Raw genomic sequence first — 9,452 nt, forward strand, 5'->3', positions numbered from 1 at the left:
TTATTAGAAATATTATCAAAAAAGTTAATGATGTTTTAAAATCAAAATATTTCACTAACAATCAATAGATAGTAGTCATCCAATGCAACTTTCAAACTTCGATTATAAGTTAATGATCAACTTATTACTTTGTTTAAGATATCTCTATGAACATAAGACATAAATATTGGTCAATCTCAATGTTCAACATTATGTTTCCTGATTAAACAATTTTTGACAATACATCTGACTTCTAAATCGAACACATCAATTTAGTTAGTGTTTGGCCAAACACTTCAGATGTTAGCACCAAATCATCGAGTGCCCATAAATATCGATTTCTAGTTACGACAAGAAACAAAGAAACTTTGACTACATAATTTTTGCTTACTCATCTAATCATATATGGACAAGTTACGAGAAGAAACAAAGAAACTTTGACTACATAATTTTTGCCTACTCATCTAATCATACATGGACATATCCTTTATGACTACCAGTTACAAATAGTGTTGGAGGAAACCAATGTACAACAAATTTTGCAAAAAAAAAAAAAACAAAAAACAAAAAAAAGAAAACAAAAAAACCCATATGCATCTTAGTTTGAAGAATAAAAGATATTGTCATCTTAAAATTACTTGTGACTAGATCCACGAGGTAATCTCTAGGTGTGAGTTTTTCCAATACTTAAAATCTCTATTTTCAAGTACTCATGAGTCTTAGCGCAATATTAATTGCAATACCCATATAAACTTGGTCAATCAACTAATACCCATGACAGTCTTAAATCACTCACTCACTTCCTAGAGTGTGATTAACTTTGGAAATTTGAACATAATTAAATATTTGGAAGTAGGTTCAAAACATGTAAAAGTGAAACACAATATTTGAATTAACACAACTTTGATAGCAAAGAAAAGCTTTTCATTAAGATACTTTGAAATAAACATCAAAATGGTTACAATTCATATCGTTGTATGTTTCATAATAATTCAAACTAAACAACAAAAATATTATATCAGTTCACTATCTAGTCTCATGCCAACGGTCCTTGCATGACCATCATGTTTCTCTCTTGATAGTGGTTTTATGAACGGATCAACATGATTCTCCTCAGATGATACTTGATTCAGGATGATGTCTTCGTGTTCTACTATACATCAAACGTAATGGTACTTTCTCAACATGTGTCTACAATTACCATGGTCTTTAGATTCTTTAGTCAAAGTGACGACACCCTCGCTATCACAAAAGATCTCTAAAGGATCTTTAATACTTGGTACAACTCCAAGATCACTGAATGAAGATCTTCAACCATGTAGCCTCCTTAGCAGCTTCACTAGCCGTAATGTACCTAGACTCGCATGTCGAGTCTGCTATAGTCTTCTGTTTGGAACTTTTCCACGTAACAAATTCTCTATTTAACAAAAACACCCAACCTTATTGTGTCTAGGTATATGTTGTGATATGAGATTGGGACTTAGCACCGTCACTTGATGATTCCTACTAGGCAGCGTCCTGTAATCACAACAATGAAGAGATAACGTCAGTAGACGTTCAGGAGGGGGTCCCAGGACGAAGCTTTGATGGTCTAGTTAGTATGTGTATGAGAATAAAGTGATTAGGGTTTTGGAGAGTAAGGAGGCAATCCCTTCTTCTGGGGAAGAAGGGTTCCTTTTATACTTGTTGTTCTCTGCACATGGTCCCAACAATATATACTTTGTCCCGTCTAGGCCGAAAGGATGCGGAGGAGTCCCATTGGTGGATTGTGCACCACTAGTGGTAATATGCTACTGGTACAAAATAAATAGAGGACATCGCCATGGGCACTACACTTGTCGCTCTGGGAAACGACCAACTGTGTTTTTGCTTGTTATGGACCGGAGACTGTCGTCAGGAATTGGACCTGGGCGAGAGGGCGCCAAGCATCAGGGTCCTAGCGCGAGGGCGAGGAACTAGGTCTGGCGCTAGGACGGATCGCAGCCGTTAGCTAGGTCGTCCTAAAGATAGCATGTATGTTATCTTTAACGTATTCCTGGTGGGATACGTTAACATATACCTTCATATATGTGGGATAGTGTTTCTTTCAAAGTTTAATTTACATAACATTCACTATTTAAATTTTACATATTTTATTTAAACTTAGAGAAAATAAGATCTATGTATAATGCTTCTTTCATCTCATATTTTAGAAGCAAACATAAAATTTGTAAAATAATAATAATAATAATAACATCTTAACATACTCAATTCACAATTTAATACACAAATTCACAGTTTAATAAAATACATTTCAGATTAAAACTTACATCTGATGATGTTTAGAGCATTGGAGGTTGTATTAGATAACAGTTCACACACACATCACAATCCAGAACTTAAAAAATCTAAACTCATATTATTTGAGAAAACATCGATATAATAAAAACACATTCTAAATTCACATTAAAACTTATAAAATTTCATACATTTACTGCTTAAAACTTATAAAAAATTTATTTAATCACAACTAAAACTTATAAAAAAGATCATGCATTTACAACTTAATACTTAAAAAAAATCATGCATTCACAACTTAAAACTTTTCTAATTGAAAAAATCATATATATATATATATATATATATATATATATATATATATATATATATATATATATATATATATATATATATATATATATATATAAACACTTATTCACAGCTTAAGAAAATAGTCTAGACATTCATTCATAGCTTAATAAACTAGTTCAAAAACTTACTCACATAATTCAAAGCTTAGAAACATACCTTGTTTTCAGTGAGACATTTCATCAAACACCTTCAATTCATCTTATGTCTAGATCAGAGATTGTTCCCTTGCTTCAAATCCATGAGCGCCCATGGTAGGAAGAAACAACGGTGGTGCGATGTAATGACCCAAAAATCATAGAAATTTAAAATTTTCAAAAACAACCCATTTCATCTGTAAAGTGTTTACAAAACCATTGTTTCAAAAGTATTATTCAAAATCAGAGTATCCCAAGATCCAATGTTATAACAACAGGAATATGCGCACGATCATGCATTTGCTTTCCCAAGATCCTCTGAAGTACCTAAAACAATAAACTGAAACTATAAGCCAAAGCTTAGTGAGTTCCCCCAAGTACCATCACACAACACAACAAACAATAGCATGAAAATATGAGCATTCAGCCTGACTGGATCGCCTAGCAGGGCCTACAACCTATCTAGACCGCTCTTCGAGCCTTCGACCTGACTGGACCGCCTCGCAGGGCCTACAACCTATCCGAACCGCCTCGTGTGTATTGGCCTTCAGCACAAAGCAGGATCGTCTCAACCCAACCACAATATGCCGACATATGTAACAGATAAACATAAACACGGAACCAACAAATACAGATAATCATACATATCTACTAATCAATCATATACTAGCATAGTACTATCCTATAACCAGGATACATAATCTAGTGGGCCTGCATTGGTACCTTCGACCCACAGGTAGAGTAAGAAAAACTCACCTCTTTGTCTGACAAGTAGCATAAAAGTACACAACATCGATTACAACTCCAACACCAACTCTACTGATCACCTAAACGAAATCGTTGACGCATCTTTCCAGGTCCAAACAGATCTTTCTGGCTGAATGGACCGGAAAGACTATTTGATTTGCACAAAAAAAGAGACTTTCCTGGTAAGATATGTCTTTCCCAGAAAGCCCCAAAATCATATCTTTCTGGTTGAATGGGCTGGAAAGACAATTATGCACCAAACTCCACCTCTTTCTTTCTTTCTTGGATTATTAATTTTTTTTTAAATAACTTTTTTTAAAATTATTTTTTATTGAATTATTACCTTTTTTCATCATTCAGCACAGTCAATCAGATGTACAATCAAACAGCATGGTTTCTTTCCCAATCAGAAAACTTTCCCAGACAGCACTTTACCAGACATAAACTATCAAACGGGACCTAAGATCCAAGATTACATTTTTATGGTTCCTAATAACTCCATAATGGATCAAGTTTCCAACTTTATCCATTAGAATGGAACAACCAATCAAGATCTAGTCTTTAAGTCTCAAAGGGACCAAAAGTGCATCTTTTGCAACATAATCCATTAAGTCCAAGTCTCAAGCCTTTAGATCTGAATCAATATGATGTTTAGATGGATAAAGTTTCCAACTTTATCCATAACAAGGTCACAAACTTTCAAGATCTAAACTTTATGCACTAAAGTGACCAAAAGATCATAACACCCAAGACTAGCTAGATTTATCAAATGCAACATCAAGATTCAAACTTTATACCTCTAGAAGAAAGATCAAGCTGAACAAAGTTTGGATCTACAAGCTCCAATGCAACTAACTTTATGCACTAAAGTGACCAAGAACACTACAAAGCACTCAAGCACACCTTCTTTTGCTCAAAAGGCTCAAACTAGGGTTAGGGTTTTCAAGAGAGGGTGTTGGAGAGGTGGATGTTGAGAATGGAATGGGTTTGGGGAAGTTAAGGAGCTTAAATAGGGCTCAAACCACGAAAATAGGGTTTGGGCACTGATAGCATACGCCTAGCGTACTCCTGGTATGCCCAACGTACTTAGGGATGCTCTAGTACGCCCAACGTATTTCCCCCGTACGCCCAGCGTACGCAACTTAACCCAAAACCACCCTAACTTCAAACGATCATGACTTCTTCGTTTCAACTCCGATTTCGAAGATATTTATATCTACGGAAAGGTGTCGAGGAGCCCCACAATATTATCGAAATAATTTGGACTAAAAACTTCTCGAACAAAAATCCATATTTCATGAAACAAGTCTGAAACATCACTTTTCCCGTTTTGCCCCTTTGACTCCAACACAAACCAAGGGCTTGGATCGCATAACCAATATTATCAACATTAGTTAGGGTCTAAACCCTATTCCCATTGAAGCCCAAGGCCTTTACTTGATCCATTTATTTTCCACAATCCCGAATAAGAAACTTCTCGAAACAAGATGTTACAACTCTCCCCCACTTAAACCGGATTCCTTCCTCGAAATCTGTCTCGATTACGATTTCTAAAAAAATATAAACATATTCCATAAACTCCCTCTAAAATTTTTGAAATCAAGGCATGTTATAAATAAAACACGAGAGACGACTCAGAAACCCACAAGCAACCCACTAACTTGAAAATGCTCAATCGCAACAATTTTCTTTCACTTCCTAACGGTATGACCCAACTTTTAGAAAAAAACCATACAAACCGGGAACTCTCAGAACTACAACCACAAACCAAATTTGTCACTATACTCCCCGAAACCAAAAACCCATTAGTTTACACCTCAGAAACCTTACCGTAAGACTGATGATCATCTATTCGTCGAACCTACCCCTAGTCCCTGACTAGGGAAACCACCGAAACGTGCTGAAAGGATACTCAAGACATACCGATCGTGAATTTCGCCGCATCCCAAATCCGAAAATTGAGCCCAAAACCTTACTCACTTGTCTTCCTGACAAGTCATCACCAACCCAATGCTCCCACGAGCATAATGATTGTAACGCCCCATTTATGGTATGTGATTTAAATAAAGTAATTTTCATTTCTTAAGGGGTACTCGACGAGTCAGTAGCCCGACTCGCCGAGTAGAGGCGGGATTTGCACGCGATTTAAGTTGGCGACTCGACGAGTCCATATTCCCGGACTCGGCGAGTCTGCCAGTCTGGATGAAACCCTAATTTCAAGGGTTTGCACCCTATTTAAACATCTTATGTGCCCCAAGACCAGCCTCCCTCACCCACAAAGAGTCCCATACGAAACCCTAGCCGTTCTTAAGCATTTTTGGAGCATTTTCTCACTTGTGAAGGTTTTAGTGCATCTTGGGGATTTGGGGAAGAAGAGAGAAGAGAAGTATTCAAGGGGAGCAAGTAGATCCGGACTTCTGGTTGCATTTCAGTCCCCTTTGAGGTATCAAGCTCGAATCTTTGCTTATTATCAATTAGATCTCTTGAGAAGTTTGCTCTTGTTGATTTTGAGCCCTTTCTAGACTTTAAGGTCGAATTAAGAGTTAATATGATGAATGGACTTCAGATATGAGCTTTCCAGAGCCTCTTAAGGTCAAGGTTGCCACCTTTATTGAGTCAAGTTTCCATTCCAAGCTTAGATCTCTTCCTTTAGCTTATTTTGGGTATTTGAGCTTCTTATTAGCATGCATGCACGTAAAGTTAGAAACTTTACGTGAAAAACCAGCCCTAGGAGCCCAGATCTATGAATGGAATGCACTGGATTCGAGCAGAATCGACTGTTTAGTAATGTCATGCATGGGACTCGGCGAGTCGTTCTTCAAACTCGACGAGTCGAGTCGCGAGTCCCCGATTTTCCCCATTTGAGAGTTTAAGGTGGAATCAGTGAGTAGGTAATGGACTCGGTGAGTTAAGGCTCAGATCTAGTAGTGGAGGGACTCGACGAGTTGTTCATACAAATCGGCGAGTCAAGGACTGATCTCATTCATAGGATGAAGGAGGACTCGACGAGTTGTTCATACAACTCGGCGAGTCAGATGAAGATGAACTAGATGTTAGTATCGAAGAAGAACTCGTCGAGCCTTTGCCAAACTCGACGAGTAGAAGCAGGTAGAGGATTAGAAATGATGATATGGACTCGGCGAGTTGGCGGCCCAACTCGGCGAGTTCGGTCAACTGAAAGTTGACTTTGACCAGGATGTTGACTTTGACCAGGGGTAAAATAGTCATTTTAACCTGAGAGTAGTTATCAGTATCTGATTTAATGTTTATGGGATTTGTAGTCGGGGAGTTCCGGAGCAGCAGTCAGACAGTTTCAGATTTAGCATCTCAGCAGCCAGCATTACGAGGTAAGTTTCCTTCTAGTAGGAACGGGTCTACGGCCACAATGTCGGCCCGTTTAATTAGCAGTAGTTCCGGACTTCGGTCCGATGCAGTAGTTCAGTGTGCTTGATGTCTTTGTGATTCAAGCATGTATTTGTGTTATGTGTTCCGGGATTCGGTCCGATGCAGTATGCAGTATCTGTGTTTATGCTAGTAGTTATGATTATGTTATGCTATGTTCAGTCAGTTCCAGACTTTGGTCCGATGCAGAGGGCAAGGCCCTGGTTAGTTCCAGACTTCGGTCCGATGCAGTTTCCGGACTTCGGTCCGATGCAGTGGGCAAGGCCCAATAGTTGCTTTATATGTTATTGTATGGTATGTGGTAGTTTGGGGGAGCTCACTAAGCTTTGTGCTTACAGTTTCAATTTCTGGTTTCAGGTACTTCCGCTAGTAAGGGGAAGAGCTCGGGATGATGGCATGGCACACACCACAACTTCAGTTAATCCTGGGAGTTTTATTCGGATATTTTGATATGTTTTGACATCAGTTGATTTGATAAATTTATTATGACATTTTGAGACGCATGATCCATGGATTTATCTTTTAATGTTTGATATTATGGTTTAGTAGAGTTTTCAAACGAAAATTTTTGGGTTGTATTTTTGGGATGTTACAATGATGGTACATCCAAGAACTTCACATTGCATCCAATTCCTTATCGGATCAAGTGTACCTCCACCTGACAAATCACTCGAGATATTCACAACGAACTTCATGACTCGAGATTTGATAACCGATATCCAACCTTGGTAACCAAACTTCTAATAAATATCTCGCAAGAAAATGGGGTTCATAATGCAAACATTTCGCATGGGACTTCTGACGCACAACTATTACTCCCAACAACCCTTAACTACCCACATGATCTAAATCAGTTGGTCAGTGAGTCCCCCGACTTCCAACAATGTACTAACACCTAAAGTACCACATGTGGAAAAATAAAAAATAATGATCACTGGGCCCATAGACTATGTCTAGAATACCCCTATAAGGTCCTCATCATAAGTCTGGATCACCCCCATACATACCGATAAGGAAACTCATAACCAACCTGTAACATCCCAAAATTCATGACCAAAAATTTCATTTTTAATTACATAATTATAAAAACCCCTAGTCTGAAAACATCAATAGTATCATCCCACATCATAACCAAAACCAATATCCAAAACATGTCATAAGAAAACAACATCAGAGTACAACTCCCAAAGATCTCATGTGCGGAAAATCATAGTGTGATGCGCTGCGATCATGTCGACTCCTTTCCTTTCAAAGAAGAACTACCTGAAACCAAAACTGAAAACCGTAAGCACGAAGCTTTGTGTTCCCCCATCATACCACATACCATACAATAAACATACTGCCTAGCATATCCGGGTGCTGGCCTACCCCTTCGGTCTCTTTCAACCGGTACTGCCTAGCATATCAGGGTGCTGGCCTACCCCTTCGGTCTCTTTCACCCGGTAACTGCCTTGCATATATGGGTGCTGGCCCACCCCTTTCGGTCTCTTTCAACGGGTAACTGCCTAGCATATCTGGGTGTTGGCCTACCCCTTCGGTTTCTTTCAACCGGCTACGGGGTCTGTTTCACCCCTATCACTACCACATAATATCCTAGCATATAAGCACATAATCACATACTGCCTAGCATATCTGGGTGAAGGCCTACCCCTTCGGTTTCTTTCAACCAATTACAAGGTCTATTTCACCCACTATCACCACCACATAATATCCTAGCATATACGCACATAATCACATACTGCCTAGCATATCTGGGTGTTGGCCTACCCCTTCGGTCTCTTTCGACCGGTTACGGGGTCTACTTCACCCCTACCACTACCACGTAATAACATAGCATACAAGCACATAAATCTCAACAGATAGTGGCATACAAGAAAATTATCACAAAGACAATCATCTCTACTATAAACAACTACTAGTGGGCCGACATGGGTGCCTTCGACCCACTTATACCGGGAAGGTAACTCACCTCGATCTGCTGCAATCTGATAACACTCGGCTGCCGAACCGGAAATCCCACACTAACAACAAATAAATCCCAATTAATAATTATGTCATAACCCATTAACTGCGGCCTCAACTCATAAGTCCCGATTCCTAGGGTAAAAGACCATTTTACCCTTAATGGGTCCAACCCAAACTTGGAACAAGGCCCACTAATGGCCCAACAGCACAACTCGAGGCCCAAACCAAACCTAAGGTCCACGTAAAGTCCTGAGGCCTAACCAGAGCCCAAACAGATAATTCATAGCCCAAAGAAACAAGCCCGAACCCCAAGACAAGTCCATGACCAAAAGTCCAAAAAGCCCACTGATGAACCGAACGCGCTGCGTTCCCTGGTGGAGCGCAGGGCGTTCATTGCCAAACCACTGATCATCCTTTTTCCTGAACGCGCCGTGTTCCCGAGATGAACACACGGCCTTCCCGGCCATTGTCCAAAATTACCCCAAATGTCTTAATACCTTAAGTCCAACGTTCAAATCCTCAAAATAGTTTCATATCAGTGACTTAATCCATAAATTTGTCAACTTGTAACCTTTGCATGGTCCAAAAGGACCC

The sequence above is a fragment of the Lactuca virosa genome, chromosome 3 (genome assembly GCF_052849685.1).
Source record: "Lactuca virosa cultivar CGN04683 chromosome 3, Lactuca_virosa_CGN04683_v6, whole genome shotgun sequence".
Lineage (NCBI taxonomy): Eukaryota > Viridiplantae > Streptophyta > Magnoliopsida > Asterales > Asteraceae > Lactuca > Lactuca virosa.